Source organism: Ambystoma mexicanum, chromosome 11 (assembly GCF_040938575.1).
Source record: "Ambystoma mexicanum isolate Mex_15411 chromosome 11, UKY_AmexF1_1, whole genome shotgun sequence".
Lineage (NCBI taxonomy): Eukaryota > Metazoa > Chordata > Amphibia > Caudata > Ambystomatidae > Ambystoma > Ambystoma mexicanum.
In genome coordinates this window covers 409119315-409136511 of record NC_090934.1, presented here as the reverse complement: position 1 = coordinate 409136511, position 17197 = coordinate 409119315, and the positions used below count along the sequence as shown (strand labels likewise).

Sequence of the window (17197 nt, the reverse complement as noted above, 5' to 3'; positions counted from 1 at the left end):
CTTTCATTTCCGATACCGTGTCATACAGTTTAAACTGCTTAACAGGCTGTATTATACACCCCAAAAGATCTCTAGATTCGCTCGTGCTGGTACACATATCTGTGCCCGCTGCAAGGTGGAGGGTGCAGACCACCTACACATGTTTTGGACATGCCACATACTAGGAGATATTTGGGATGGTGTTTTGAAAGCCCGCAGGGGCATCACCGGCACAGTAATTGACCCTATTCCGTTGGGATCTTGTTTGGAGTGTGGGGAACTGATGATAACAGACAGATGGCTACATTTCTAAACATAAATTGCATGGTTGCCAAGAAATGTGTGCTTCAGTACTGGATGAGGCCCCCCACACCCCAACCTTTCAGAAATGGCTCAGTGCACTCACTTGGTCCTGGACCTGTGAGGAAGAATTCCTTACAATGCTCCCAGTGCTCTCTTGCCCCAAGAATATGTGGTCCGCTTTCAACTGCTACCTTATTAATCTAACAGAGCGCAACCGACAGTGACTCGCCAAGAGTCTCGCAGAGATTTGCTTGAATGTTATATTGTCTTACGATTTACTGTTTCTTCCTCCTGTTGATGTATAACCTTTTCTCCATGTAAACTGTGCACCAGTAGTGTATTAACTGTACATTATGCTCCGACATGTGTGTTTACTGTAACCTCTGCCAATAAATAAAGTAATTAAAAAAAAAAAGAAGGTGCTACAGTGTCATTTTAGTTAGCATAATATTTGCATTCATCAAATACATGGAGAGAAGGACAAACGGTAGGTCAAGATGGCGAAACTCATACGGAATCAGGCATCCTTGCAAGCACATGCCTGCCCAACGACCTCTTAATACGAATACACTAAAACTAACAGCAATAAGTCATCTTTAGCACAGAGAAGGGACCTTTTGTTCTTTGGAAAAACATTACACTACCACAAACAATAAAATGTTTCTCTAAAGTCAGGGGTTGCGTAAAAAAAATAAAGAATGCCAATGCTAGTGACCTACTGGAAGCAGGACCCTGGCTCCCTAATGGGTCGCCATCTCATTGACGTCTCCCACACGAAGTCGCCTCGTCACCATCACCCGCCTGTGGGAGCATCCGAAGAGAGATCCCGCTTCGTCACCCCGGCGCCTCTGCCCCTGCCGAGAGGAAGCTCCAGCCTTAGCAGTGCCGCTGGAGAGGAAGAGCCCTGCAATGAGCATCATTGGCCCCCGCCGCTGAGCTGAGGCCATCTCACAGCCCCCGGAAAGCCTGACGCCCCCCCCCCCCACGCTTACCCGGCTGGCCTCCTCGAGCTCGGAGAAGGGACACAATATCCTAACGCGTCTTGCGCCGGCCCTCGGAAGTGGGCATTTGCAGCGCCAGCCCTCGGGCGCGAGTTGCAGCATCGCCCGCCTCCAACTGTGGCTCCCTAATTGTCCAGGATCCTCTGTAATCCCCCACACTACTGGGCACTGGCTTCTGCATGCTAACCCTGCTTCCGCTCTCCTACAGGGACCCTCCCGGGCCCTTCCAGAGGCACGACCATCCGTGCATTGCCAGGCACCCTCACCACACTTCTTGACAGTAGGCTCGTCTCAATGCCTTATGGTGCCTCAAGTCTGCGAAAAACCCATTAGCAACACAACGGCCCTTAGGGGATTCTCCCCCCTGACCCAACAGCTTTCTCCCGCTGGGCTCCATTTCTTCAACCAGTTCTCGGCCGCATCTACATTGCCTGCTGCTTCCTGGGGCGCCCCGGCCCACTCCCCTATCCTCCGCCTGGAGACACAGGCTACGCTGCGGCCCACCAAAGGAGGCCTTAACCCTCCCCCCACTCTCCACCTGCCGACAGTGGGAAGCGACCCACTCTGCAAATCCATCAGCCAACAGGTGGGTTTATTGGGATTCCGAAACCAGAGGCCTGACCCCACAGGCTTCAACAACAAGCAACAAGGCATGCGGCAGGACCTACTCCCATCGATTCATGGGCTCTAACCTCGGATTTCCCTCCCACCTCCTGCTCTATCCTACGAAGACTCTGCCAGGGGCCCTACTAACCATTCAAGCCGTTGACTCACCCACGAACCTGCTTCCAAAAACCCACTCCTTACATCAAGTGGCTCGCTCTTTTATATAGCGTTGGGCAGAAGTCGCGGATCTCGCCTTATTGCCTCAAACAGCAGTCTTCACTGGGTCCCCCTCATCTCTGTTGCTTTATGCCCCAGCTGCCATAAGTGTCCCTTGAACTGAGACTTGGAGTGATGGCTCTGACATCTCTACTATGTTGCTCTCGGCGGATAAAGGAAAGAAATACAACCCCCCTCAAACTCACGCCAGAGGATAGGGGGATGCTGGCGACCAAGGAGGACATCCAGTCCTTCATGTTAGACATCAAGGCGGAAGTCAGATTGTGCATGTTGGAGCTTAACACTAAGCTGGAGTGGACAGCCCAGAGGGTCAAAGAAGCTGAGCAAAGACTGGGAGAAGTCAAAGACTTGACCTAAGGACATGTTGCAACTCTTGTGGAAATGCAACGCTCGATCCAGACCCTGCTTGACAGAAGCGAGGTTCTTGAATTTAAACATGAAGACCTCGAAAATAGGGCCTGCCGCAACAAACCTGCGGATTCGTGGGGTTCCCTCTTCAGTGCCAGATAAAGACCTAGCTGAATATGTGGGCTATTTTTTTCAATCACTGCTCCCACACGTGGACAAGTCAGAGCTCATACTGGACCGCACCCACAGGTTGGTTGCGCCCGAGGATGGGGGGGGAGGGTGGACTCTGATTCCCCCGGCGATATAACAAGGGTTCACTTCTACACCACCAAGGAAGCCATCTCTGCAATAGGGCGTTCCCGAGACGAGTTAACGTTCCAAGGCTCCCGCTTCAGATCTATCAGGATCTCTCTCTCCCGACGTTACAGAAGAGAAGGGGCTCTTTGGCCTCAGACGCTTTTCCTCCAAGACCACCAAGTCCAATACTGATGGCCCAGAGCATTGCCAGTGGTTAAGATTCATTCTAAACCTTCCAGCCATCACCTCTTTGTTTTTGCTTTGTCACCCCGAGTGGGACGGGTATGCCCAGACGTGGGTCCCGTGCCTGCTGGGCCTAGAGACCCAAGCTACTCCTCACTGATGAGCCCCAACAAGGGCTAAACATGTTTGGGGATGCTTGTGGTCTCGTGCAGAAGGGATGTGGCCTAGCAGTTTGGGCTGGACGGCCCCTTTTGGGGTGGGGCCAAGCCTGATTTGCATATGGTCTTTCCCCTTCTGTAATGGCTTGGCAGGCGAAGAGCGGTGGTCTGGAGGGTTGCCCAGAGCATTGCAAGTGGTTAAGATTCATTCTAAACCTTCCAGCCATCACCTCTTTGTTTTTGCTTTGTCACCCCGAGTGGGACGGGTATGCCCAGACGTGGGTCCCGTGCCTGCTGGGCCTAGAGACCCAAGCTACTCCTCACTGATGAGCCCCAACAAGGGCGAAACATGTTTGGGGATGCTTGTGGTCTCGTGCAGAAGGGATGTGGCCTAGCAGTTTGGGCTGGACGGCCCCTTTTGGGGTGGGGCCAAGCCTGATTTGCATATGGTCTTTCCCCTTCTGTAATGGCTTGGCAGGCGAAGAACGGTGGTCTGGAGGGTTGCCCAGAGCATTGCCAGTGGTTAAGATTCATTCTAAACCTTCCAGCCATCACCTCTTTGTTTTTGCTTTGTCACCCCGAGTGGGGCGGGTATGCCCAGACGTGGGTCCCGTGCCTGCTGGGCCTAGAGACCCAAGCTACTCCTCACTGATGAGCCCCAACAAGGGCTAAACATGTTTGGGGATGCTTGTGGTCTCGTGCAGAAGGGATGTGGCCTAGCAGTTTGGGCTGGACGGCCCCTTTTGGGGTGGGGCCAAGCCTGATTTGCATATGGTCTTTCCCCTTCTGTAATGGCTTGGCAGGCGAAGAACGGTGGTCTGTAGGGTTGCCTAGAGCATTGCCAGTGGTTAAGATTCATTCTAAACCTTCCAGCCATCACCTCTTTGTTTTTGCTTTGTCACCCCGAGTGGGACGGGTATGCCCAGACGTGGGTCCCGTGCCTGCTGGGCCTAGAGACCCAAGCTACTCCTCACTGATGAGCCCCAATAAGGGCGAAACATGTTTGGGGATGCTTGTGGTCTCGTGCAGAAGGGATGTGGCCTAGCAGTTTGGGCTGGACGGCCCCTTTTGGGGTGGGGCCAAGCCTGATTTGCATATGGTCTTTCCCCTTCTGTAATGGCTTGGCAGGCGAAGAACGGTGGTCTGGAGGGTTGCCCAGAGCATTGCCAGTGGTTAAGATTCATTCTAAACCTTCCAGCCATCACCTCTTTGTTTTTGCTTTGTTCCCTACAGCCCTACAGTTTTCCTACCATGGGACCCTTTGGAGGATCAGCCATCTTGAGGACGCTGCATCGATTCTGCATCCTGATTCCCCCGGGGGTGCAAAAGTCCCCACTCCTGATTACCCCCCGAATGAGCCAAACATATGTCCCCCCCCCCAAACCGAGGCACCCGTCCTGGTCAAAGGTGCAAAGGCGCCGAAATGTGAAATGATTTGCCACGGTTCGATCACTGGAATAGTCGGCACCGGAACATAGCGCAACCGGAACATAGCGCAACAAGAGCGACGCTGCGGGCCATGTCCACCTCCAAGGTGCATGCCACCAAATTTCCCTTGGAGTGGAACTCTAGTTTTATTTACTGTCCTAGCCCTGTTGGCTACCCAGACAGGTTTGACCCTGTTGGTCATGGGACACACCGAACCAGAAGAATTGGCTTTCCAAACTTTTACAGTCTTGGCCTCCCTTTGGAGGTGGTTAAAACCCCAGCCACACGACAACTACCTCTTGACTAAGCCTCCAGTTGATGACTGAGCTCCACTCTGCCCAACCCCTGCCCCGGGATCCATGCACCCCCTTTGCACACGAAACTGAAATTTGTCTCCCATTCTCCCAAAAAAGGAAAAATCGACACTACAGCGCATACAGGACAAAGAATCCTCGGTGGCCTTCCTGCAAGAGACTAATCTATCCCAGCAGACTTTACCGGCCTTTGCAGCAGATTCTTTCCCCTGCAATTCCTAGCCTCCAATGGCACTAAGAAAGGGGGCACTGCCATACTCTTCGCAAAAGGCCTCAGGCCACAAATCCTGGAGACCCTGCGATGCCCTAAGGGCCGCTTTATGGCGGTCAAATGCCTGATTTATGGACAGCTTTACTCCCTCATCTCGGTTTATGCTCGGGGTTCTACTGTGACTTGGAATAATCTCTCCTCCAGTTCATCGAGGGTCAGACTATCGTCGGAGGAGACTTCAATGGGGTCCCTGACACGCTTAACGACAAATCACATCCCCCGGCCCACAGAGACTAGACTGGCGGCAGGCCTTCTCCATCTGTTCAGGACCCTCGATGTGGTGGACACAGAGTGCTCTACCCCAATGAAAGACACTTCCTTCTATTCATATGTCCCCAGAACCTACTCCCGGATCGACCTCCTGCTGTCTCCCCCACACCCCCCAAGTTTTGTCCTTCGCTGATGGCGTCACCATTGGCCCCAGGGTGATCTCTGACCACGCCCCAGTCGCCCAAACGCTCCGGGCCCATGACCCTGACCCTCCTCCCCGACGCAGATGGAACTTACATGACCCCGTTCTCAACAATATGTCATTAAGGGACTCCATAGCGAAGACGATCAAGAATTTCTTCAGGGAAAACCAGAACGAGGACACGTCCAGAGCTAACACCTGGGATGCTATGAAAGCGGTGGAGCGAGGTGAACTGATCGCCCAGGGAGCAGCCTTGCACACATGCAGGTGGCAAACCCGCATAGTCCTGGAAAGCGAGGTCCGTCATGCAGAGGTTGTCTGCAAACGCAATAATTGGACCCTGAAATCCCATTGGGCCCTACAGGCTGCGCGAAAGAGGCTGGAGGCACTCTATGCGGAGTACACTGCTCAGCTGCTGGCTAAAACCAAACAAGGGTACTACGCCAAAAGCTAAGGCTAACAAACTTTTGGTTGAAAAACTCGCCAAGGCAAAGAAGCGGAACACTATCCTGGTCCTACGCAACCCCCAAGGCAGAATCAAATTTGCAGAACAGGACAAGCAACGACTTGCGGCCACCCACCTCTCAGACATAATGTCAGCATCCCTGAGGAGTCTCGAATAACAACAGGACTACTTACAAGGTGCTGCTCATCCTCACCTTAAGGACACAGCGCGAGAGAGCCTTGAGGGCCCCTATCACAGGTGAGGAGATCGATGCAGTCATTAAGAGTCTCAAACCCAAAGCCCCGGGCCCCGATAGATACACAACATGGTTTTACAAAATGTTTTGCCCCAACTTATAGCGCAGCTGACACCCTATTCAATTCCTCTGCCACCTCAGGAACCATCACACCCTTTATGGAGGAATCAATCACAGTCCTCATCCTTAAGCCAGGGAATGACCCTAGGGATAATAATTTGTATAGACCCATCTCAATATTAAACCTCGACGCCAACATATATTCAAATGTTTTGGCAAATCACTTGGCAGGCGTCCTTCCCGATATTATAGATCCAGATCAGACGGGATTCATAATGCACAGATCGAATGGGGACAATATTCGCAGAGTCCTGAATCTAACAGACATCGCGAACCAGGATTCGCAGAGGCTTGGTTTACTGGTCCTAGACGCAACCAAAGTGTTTGAAAAAGTGAATTGGGCATGCCTGCGACTCTCCCTTGGATCCTTCCACTTTGGGCCCACCTTCCAAAAGCTTGTATTAGCCAACTACCAAGCCCCAAAAACCCTCCTTAAGAGTCAATGGCCTCCTGTCTGACCCGATACCTTTGACCTGTCGAACCAGACAGGGATGCCACCTTTCTCCCCTACCATTTGCCATGGCCATGGAACCCCTCGCCCAACGAATCAGTCTGAACTCTCAGATCAAAGGCCTCCAAGTGGGCCCCTCCCAAAACAAGACTGCGCTCTACGCCGACGATGAACTGCTATCTATAACAGATATCTCGGCCTCAATGAAGCCAGCCCTTGCTGAGATTCATAAGTTTGGGAGGGTAGCATGCTTTACCATCAACTTCAGAAAATCAGTGGCTCTCGGGATTCAGCTGAGGCCAGGGGAGGGGGAATCCCTTGAATCCCTATGCCCGATTCGATGGAGTGAAAAGGCCATTCCCTATTCGGCGGTCCAGATTCCTGCCCGGGAGAAGTCTATCTGGCAAACTTGTCCCTCTCCCGCTCTTTGAAAAGTGAGGGGGAGGGACCTTGACCGATGGCTCCCGCAGAAGATCTCGCTTCTTGGCCATATCACCACCTGCAAAATGAATTTCCTTCCATGGTTCCTCTACGCTTGCGCGTCGCTCCCCACTGCAATCCCTCGGCCCCCGCTTCAGCACCTACAAAGAAAAATATTCCGATTTATTTGAAGGGGTAGGAAATCGCAAATCCCCCAGAAGACCATGATGAGCAGCTCCAGACTTGGTGGCCTGGGGGTCTCCGACCTCCGGAAATGTCAGCTAGCGGCACAGTTAGCCCACACTCAGGCTTGGGTCATTGCCTCGGGGCACCCGAAATGGGTAGCGATAGAGCAGTCTCGCCTGCCCCTCCCCCTGCGCCGGTCCTGACCAGGAATTCTGTCCTCCACTAAACATACCTTGAAAGCATGGGATTGGGCTCTGAAACATAAAAGCATCCCGAGGGGCCTGGGCCCCTCCCCAGTCTTTCACAACCTGGCTTTCTCACCAGGAGCCTGACCTTTGAACTTTAGGAACTGGGTTGCGGGTGGCCTTGAATCCCTGGGACAACTCTCTGAGGAGAGCCAACCGCGCTCCTTTGAGCAATGCAAGACAGCCTTCCAACTGGCATAAACAGATAGGATTACCTATTCGCAACTTTGCCACTGGTGCTACCACCCGCTGACCCGCTCAGCGGCACTACGCACCCCTAGCCCTCTTGAACTTACCATCAAAGACCTACCATCTTGAGGGAAAATCTCTACTCTCTACAAGTTAGTGCAAGTGGACTCCCTTGCTGCTAAGGCCTCCTATATGTCACAGTGGGAGGCAGTCCTGGGGCACCCTATAGAGGACCAGCCCTGGTGGACATCTGGTCAAGGACGCACTCTTCCTCCTTTTGTATCACCAACCGGGCGAGCGCTCACAAGTTGCTTCTACGATGGTACTACCCCCCCCCTCCCTGCTCCGCTTGCACCACTTCCACTGGGCCTGGGATCCCCCCTATGCTGGCGCCGCTGTGGCCTTCCGGGGTCCTACCTTTATATGTGGTGGACCTGCCCAGTAGTAAAAGAGTTCTGGTCCCAATGCATTGCTACAATTAAAGACATCACTCAGAAGGTGATCCCACTGGAGCCGGAACCCATTGTCCTGGGAGTCCCAATTCCGGGCACCTACCTGAGAACCGGCAGGGGAGCTGCCCTTTTAACACAACTCTTATGGCCACAAAGATCACAGTGGCGTGCACTTGGAAATCTGCTGAGGGCCCCCTTGATGACTCTATGGTGGCTAAAACTTTGGGATATTTTGATAGAGACAATCACTGCGGCCAATGCTGGCCTTCTTCACCGCTTCTTGAACACTTGGGGGCCTGTCTTAGATTATGACCAGAACTTCCTAGCATTAACTTCTAATCTGCGGTTGGTCGCAAGGGCCCTTAGGCCAGACTGCGAACGGCTGGCACCAACTCATGCCCTGCCGGATCTTGACGACAGTTGAGGGGGAAGGGGTGGAGGGAGAAGCAGTGTCCATGCTCATATATTGAGCTGGAGGCAATTTGTTGTTTGATGCTTGCCAATTTAACTGTCATCTGTGTGCTGGTTTAGGATAAACATGTCAAATAAATAAATAAATAAATAAATAAATAGTGAAAACAAAAACCCAAAGGTTAATTTAACCATGAGACACAAATGCGTAATCAACTAGGAAGCCACACAAGCTGAGCTGCTCAGTACTCTGAAATGTCAATTTCGCTTAATAACTTTAGTAAGGATGCACAAAGCAGGTGAGATCCCAGAGCAGTGTCGAACTTGTTACTAATCTACAACTTGTAGAGAAACAGAGGGTGGGTGAGGCACGCACTCTAGTTCCCAGTGTTGAATACCTGCTGAATTTCAAGTTGCTGTTCTCCCCCAAGCCCTTTCATGTCTCTAACAATCTTCAGGGAGGCTGTCTTTTCAGGTGTTACAAATTAGACTCAATTGGTCTCAAGGAATTCTGGTAGCTGTAGTCTGTTTTAGTTAACCAGGAACCAACTCCCCACCAAAAGCACAATTTTATCCTGGTGGGAAACCAAGAGGCAGCGGTACCGGGGTCACCATGCCCTACCCAGGAGAGCCACATCATTGGTTTTCCCCCCTCCCTGAAGATTGTTAGAGACATGAAAGCGCTTGGAGGAGAACAGCAACTTGGGAACTAGAGTGCGCACTTCACCCACCCTCCGTTTCTCTACTAATCTACAACTTGCCTCCCAAATTCTTACAAATCCCACTAGACCTGCAGGGCAAGTTGCTTAATTTACATACTCGAGCTAAGAGAAATGCACTTGCCCCAAGGTGCCTTGACAAATATTTACTGCTGCTTTTGCCATTTACTGAAAACAAAGTGTTTGCAGTCAATGAAAAATAGGTTTCTAACATCCCCATACATGTTCACAAGGTCGAGTATCGTGCAAAAGGCCCCCATACTCGCCCTTCATAAAAGCTTACCAATGCTAATGGACTAGTAGATTTTGTGAGACCTGCACAAATGAGGGGACTTAAACATTTCTGCATCTTCGTCCTCTTTCTTCAAACTCACAGGAATCTAGTTAGTAAAGGCCACTGGACCTGAACATCTTTAAACAGCAAAGAAAAAGCATTTGGATTGTGCCTGGGCATGCAAGGCAGTCAGTCTGGAGTCCACCACCCAAGTGCCTGCCAAATCCTCTCATCCTTGCATTTTTCTCCCCGCCAAACAAAGGCTACACAAAGAATGGAGAAAGTGAGCAGGTGGGTGTGTGCAAGTACTACCAGTAGAAGCATAACTGTATGCTAGGCCCCCCCTTAATCAAGAGTTGTGTCAAGTTTTTAAAGCATGAAATAACTCATGAGCAGGCAGAAGCCATCAACTAAAACTTGAATGCAGCCAAAGACGCCCAGACCTAGCAAGGACATCATAGCTGAGTGTTAAAAGAATGCATGAGGAATAACTTATTGGTTGCTCTACAGACAACATCCAGATGGAAAAGGCAATGCAAAGTGGCCAAAGCTGCCTCCGCGTTCACTGCCTGCATACAAACACTCCAGGAGGAAAGAGAACAGCAATCTTGTAGCACACTAACACAACAAACCACTCAATGGCTGACAGATACCTTATCCACTTGCCTGCCAGACGAGGAGCCCTGTATGTCAGCCGTCTGCCCAACTAGTGAAAAGCTTTGAGTCTCTACAAAAAAACAAAGAAAACCCAGGATTATCAAGAAGTGGAGGTTTCTTTCGGTCTCTGAAGTCAGACTTAACAGAAAGGGGCGGAGCAGTTACTGCTTAGCATGGGAATCTAATGAGGCACTGGATGCAAATTAAGGATGCGTCCAAAGAAATGATCTATGAAACAGTGTGCGGCTTGCTCAGTGAAGGAAACTTCATCTCACTGATCCGCCCGTCAGAGGAAAACCATCAGCAAAACTGTGTTCTACGGCACCAGTTTAAGATCATATGCTGCCAAGGGTTCATATGGCTTGTATGCAAAAACAGTTCTAAAAATCAAATCCCAAACTGGATGCGATTTCCTGAACAGACAAAAATAGTACCAAGTCTTTCAAAATGATGCTGGCAAATGTTTTCTGCAAAAGCGTTTCAAAGTACCTACCTACAATATTCCACTTGAAATCTAATCTTAGCCAGCTGGGTCACAAAAGAGGGCCATAAATGGATGAACCCTTCGACATTTGTGCTTGTACTGGATCGGAGTAGATCTCTTCCACAAAAGAATAAGATCTAATTTAGGGTCAACAGGCGCAGGAACCATGCAGCTAAAATAGGTGATTGAGAAGAAGGGCTTAGGAAAGAGCAACTCTTCTACGGAATGGAGTGCTTCAGGCATGGAGCAACTAGAAAGCCCAAATGAAAGACAAAGCTCTGTTAAGAAAGTGTCCTAATTGCATTGCTTAGGTAACAGTTTCTAAAACGTAAACCTTAATTCTTGCAGGCATTTCGATAAAGTTCTGAAATGCTGCCTACCCTCTATCACTATGTTTAAAAAAGGATTGCGTTTTTATTTTTTCCACTCGGTCTGGTTTTTAAGGCTTTTAAACCCAGAATTAGCTTTACATGTAGCTAACTTCCACATCCCACTTCATCAAATTAATTAGTGAAATTCAGGCATCCTATAGGTCCAGATGTCCACGGACACTCCCTCCAAGCACTGGGGAAGCAGATTCAAAAAGGCGAGGGTTCATCTTGGGAGAGGAGCTTGATGTTATAAGGAGCGGTGTGTTTCCTATCCCGCTTTTTTTATGTTTTTTGCATGAATTCCGATTGTCATCTTCCAAAGAGGAAGCCTTATGTTTTTTGGTTTGATTGGAATTTGTCCCACTCTTTTTTCAAAGCATTTGAAAACGCAAAATTAGCTTTGCAAGTAGCCATCTTCCACAACCCTCTCCCACAATCCCATTGTGAAATCCAGGCATATTCTAGGCCCAAGAAGTCACATGTCATACCCCCATCAGTCCGATTTCTCCATTTAGCCATGGACAGTCTACATCAGTCCATAAGCAAAGGGCATAACCCAAGGGGGCCTTATCAATTCAATTCAACTCCTGGTCTCGACCTCTGCTACAAAAGGATGATTACCTTTTACAACTGGCTGGTGCTATCCCCATCCAAACACCAACTATCTAATTTGCAGCTGTTTCTATATGGCGTTGTGTATTGTCTCACATCTATACCTCCTTAAGAGAGCGCACAGCTTTTCATGCCCTATAGTGTTGCCTTTCATCTAGGTATATGGACAAAGCGGTGTACCCTTTCTATATTGTGCTCCGTTATTATTGTCTACACCTAAGATAATGCAATCCACTATCTCCATACAGCACACACATTCCTACATCAGATCTAGTCTCCAGTGAAAGCTCATTACATTGTTGTATACTGTGTCTCGGAAGTATCTCAAATTAGGGAATCCCTAAAATAGTGTATTGAATTATTCCATATGAATGCAGAGTTTTCATAACTGGGTATCCTTTAGAAAATGCCTTGATCTATATTTTGCTCTAGGATGTTCAGAGCCAGGTGTCCCTTCTTGTACACTATTGGGTTTAGTATCTGGCCATTCCAGTGGCGATAATTTGCTACATACTGTGCTCCAGCTTCATATTTAGACACCACTAACTGTTTCACACACTGTCTCACATCTAACTATCTCTAGATAATCGCTCTGCATCGAATCCCGGTAGCGACTCATTCTGTACATATAGACCCCCAATAGGCACTTTACATTGCTTTATATTGCGTTTCTTTTCTGGGTGCCACCTAAATAGCTGACTGAGTCGTTTCATTTTTTTGCCATTGTGTTGCATATCTCGGAGTCCCTTTGATAGTGCACTGCTACATTCTGTACTCATTTCTCATAACCAGATATTTAAAAACATGGCAGTCACCATCTCGCATCTAAATTTGCCTTTGGGTACACAGGTTTAAATCGCAATCTTAGTACACTTTGGGAAAGCTCACATCATTATGTGCTTAAAACTTACCTCCCCTGCAGGGATTCATATTTTAGCACTATATTGTGTTCTATTATTCTCTCTGACCTAGACACCAGAAGGACAATGCACTAGATTGTACTCTCAGGTGGGAATCCCCGTGATAGTGCATGGAGTGGGTTCATTCATATGCTATTGTGTTTCATATCTAGGGAACCCTGTGAATTGTTCTGCCACATTTTCAACCCATATTGCACACACCTAGGTATAACTGACGAAAGCCTTGCACTGTTTTGGAACACTGTTTACAGACTAAAGGGAGATTCATCTCCAAGAATGGAACAACCAGGGATTACCCCATGACTGCACATGATGGGACACGATTGTGAATAATGGTGATTTAAGCTAAGAAGCTAATTGGATTGCATAACCAATGTCCAGTTTTGAGAAAGGTTTAGTGCCGAAACAGGTGTCGACCAGAGGGCATACTTGATTTACCTAATAAATACCCTAGAAAAAAGAAATACTCAACTTGTGCTTTGTGCTCAATGTTTATTTGGAAACATAAATATAACTGCAATTTTTTACATGACGTTTGAATGTGTTACCAGGAGCAACCGGCTGGGTTTTCTAATTAACTGACCAACGGAGCAGTGAAGGTCTCTGTATTACCCCAAAAGTCGTGTTCTAAATCTGGGTGTTCCTGAGATGGTGCATTGATTTGTCCATATTATGTATAGTTTTTCATATCTGGGCATCACTAGTGTAGCACACTGAAGTTTTACACTTTGTATGCATTTGTGTCTCATATCTAGGTATCGCTTTGAAAGGGCGTTGATTTGTACTCACATCTAAATAACCCTAACACAACGCATTGAATTGCTTCTTGTATAGGCTCCTGAGAAAGTGCCTAGCATTGTACTCCCACCTAGGCATTGCTAAGATGACGCATTGACATATTTCATTTTCCATACTATTCATTTTCATATCTGGGTGCTCCCATGAAAGTACATAGATTTTATACTCCATGTTGCTCACACCTCGATATCCCCAATTAAACCATTACATACCATCTCATATAGCTAATTATCTCTCAGAAAGAACACCGTTTCTAAATTGTACTGTTACGCTCACAAATGGGCATCAGAAATAAAACGCATTGCATTGTTGTGAACTTTGCCCTTTTGTCTTCCATCAAATTGCTCCATTTTATATAACAGTGTGTCTCATTGCTGGGTATCCCCTTGGAAGCAGGTTAACACATACAGATACCTACGCCTTTATGGTTTACACCCTATCACAAATCTAAATTAGCCCCGTTTAGGTATGCAGCATTTTTTCCTAGGTCATACTCTGTGTTTACCTATAGGCATTACTGAAATGTACATTGTATTTCTGTATATATTAATTAACCTAAGCTTCCTTAGAGTCAAAGCGTGCTCCAATCCAATGATCTTGCTCCATGAACCCAGGCACCTTCAGGTTATAAATAGCCCACAATAGTACAATATTGTCCGCATCAGCATCTTGAAATTTTCCAAACCCAAGCGCACAAAACTGTGCAGTGACAATGGGATACCCAAGGAAGGTTAGCAGAGCCAGAAGTGAACCAACCTACAGGTGCACCATCAATACTTCAAACCTGTCAATAGCTGGCTCCGTTATTCAACACAAAGCAACAGTGACCCATGTACTAACCCCCTGGGGGAAAACGATCCAAAACCTGCTTTGTTTCATGCTCTTTATCTACCAATATGCCCTGCGTCCCTCATGGATCACACCACGAGAAGTTACTTTGGAAACCGGATACGCAAGGACAAGAACCAAAACTTTGGAAACCCCCCCACAGCCAACCTTACATGCGACCAACTCAAGAATACAATTTTAGAAGACCAACTTCGAAACCTTGGCCCGATCATCAAAGCACAGGTGCCAGAGACCACATGGCATTAGGAAGAACCCTCAATCTATACACTCTCTTCATCACAGACTACACAACAAACACATTCATGCTAGAGCAGAGTAAATCAACAATCCGCCTAGTAACCTACTGGACCAGTTTAACAACGAAACATACCACCCAAAAAACACGGTTCTATGTCATTTTCTTGATTTTTGTAGGTCGCCTAACAAAAAGACAGTCTTTGTCCGATCTCAGGCGGCCGATAAAAATTGAAATAGACAATTCTTTGCCCCCCACTCTCTTGCCCCAATTTGCTAAAATCGGGGTGTTTCACCCAACGAACCCCCCCTGCCTCAGCCCCAACCGCCTCCCCACAGCCCCCCAACATTACATACAAAAACATATACACCTGAACTTACCCCTTCTCCCTCGTGGCTGCTTCCAGCTCCTGGTATTCATGTCAGCCCCTGCACGCATGCTTGTGCGTCGCAGGGGCTGACAGTTCGTTTTATAAAGACTGTTCTGTGCGGTCACAGAGCAGTCTTTCTAAATCGCTCTGTTTTCCTTCCGGAAAAAAGAAAAAGGTCATGTGACCTAGTACCGACAACTCGGATCCCAGCTATCGACATGGAAGCAACACAGGTAGTCCAATGACATTGATATGCAATTCAGTCTGATCAATGCTCTTTCCATCTCTAAAGACAGAACTGAGATTCACAACATTCTTAGTAAAGGATGAACCGATATTTTCTTAATAATACTAACATAGTTGTCAGATGACGCAATATCGCAAAAAACCATCCCCGCCAACTTCAAACTCGTCCAAGTGAATTGGACTGGAAAAAGAAGGAATCACTGTGGCACACAAGAACAATTCAAAAGCTCAACTTCACACAACAGACTCCTGGTCCACCTCACAGTTAGCCACCAAAGCAACCTCGTTGCCCTACTTATTTACAAACCGCCATCAGATAAACCAACCTCCACTACATACTTTGCAGACGTAATTGCTAACCTAGTGATACAACACATCAAACGGTCCTGAGACTCCAATATTTGGTGCGAGGAGCAAACAGTCAGACCCTAAAAGCTTGAGCTCCTACATGGCCAGCTTTCTCCTCAAACAAATGGTCAAATGAGCAGCACACACTTCAGGCCAGACCCACCATTCAATCTTTTGGGAAGAAGGCCTAATAACTCCCCCGTCACCCTCAAATCAGACACTTCGGAGTGAGCATCTAATGATTCCTTTTACTATCAACATGCCCATGCATTAGGCGACAAACAAACAGGTCTAGCAGAAGCTGGAAAACGAATCCTGGAGGAACTTGGAAATCCTATGGAAGAGAGGGAACCCACACCACCCCCAATGAACCTGAACTCTTACTACCTCAATGAATTTTAACAACACTAGAAAACTGGATAACAAAGGCCTTAAGAACACATCCCCCACTAAAGATGTGTCCTCCCTCAGAAAATAAAGACTTAACCAAGATAATTCCACACCTAGTAACACTGAAAAAAAGAAATCAAACACTTGAAAAAACAGAGGAAACAGCCAACAGGGCAAGGCTGCCTACCAAAAGCACAACTAGCACTACAACGCAGAAATCCTTAAAGCAAAGGAATGTAACAATTCCAAACAAATAATTAGTACACCTCACCCAGAGAAACCTTACCAAATCATTGAGATGACAAGCCCTGCTTCCTGCAGAAAAGTACCTTCACCTACCCAAAATGATGTGATGAGATCACCAACCATTTCAGAAGCAAAGCACTAAACATACATCAAGCCGTTGACGCTGCATGAAAGAACGTAACTGGAAGCAACATTCAGACCCCGGTCAATTACTTTGAAACGACAACCCAATTAATGGACAGCTGTGAACCATTACCCAAACAAGACTTCAAAAAGATTGGTGAAACTTAAAGCTGTTTTTCCGATTGCCCATGTTCCCCAAACATCTACATAGAGAACCTTGATGAGGAACCACCTGCATTCTACTATCGTGAATTAATGATCTCTGCTCTCAAAACAGGAATTGTACCAAAAGCTTTCAAGACTGCCTATGTGAAACCACTTCTAAAAAATAAAACACCACTGAAGACCCATCTCAAACATCTTGTACCCAGGCAAAATTCTGGAGACCGACGTATACTGCAAAATCTTGGAGCATGGAGTCTAACAATTTACTAGATGACTCACAAGGTGGTATCATACCTATAAGAGGCACCAAATCGGTATTAGTTTCCATTTGAGACAACCTAAAAAATCGCAGCGAATGACATCAAATACTCAACATCTCGGCTGACGTTGACATGGTTAACCACACTATACCAACTAGAAAGGTTTACGGATCCAGACAACATAAGAACTCTTCAATTAATTAAATCATTCCTAAAGAACATAACTGGACTCCCACCTTTCAGTTTGAATCCATGACTTGTGGAGTTCCCCGGGATCATATTTTTTTCAGCTCCTTTTTCAACATCCATGTGACCACTTTGATGAAGATCATAAAATATTATGGGCTGCCCATTACGACTAATGTCTTCCGTCATTTCAGCGATCTGAGACCTATTGGTGTGCAGTGCTATATAAGAA

At 47.6% G+C, this 17197-nt stretch overlaps 1 protein-coding gene across 4 annotated transcripts in view; it reads right to left on the bottom strand.

Moving 5' to 3' along the window:
- ARHGAP1 (Rho GTPase activating protein 1) overlaps positions 1-17197 on the bottom strand; it is a 902391-nt gene that overhangs the window by 773020 nt on the left and 112174 nt on the right. For 2 of the 4 annotated variants that reach the window (XM_069623207.1, XM_069623208.1), the window contains exon 3: positions 10359-10432. The exons of the other annotated variants lie outside the window; for them this stretch is intronic. The gene's annotated coding sequence lies outside the window, so the exon portion shown is untranslated. The remainder of the gene's footprint in view (positions 1-10358; positions 10433-17197) is intronic. 4 annotated transcript variants of the gene reach the window in all.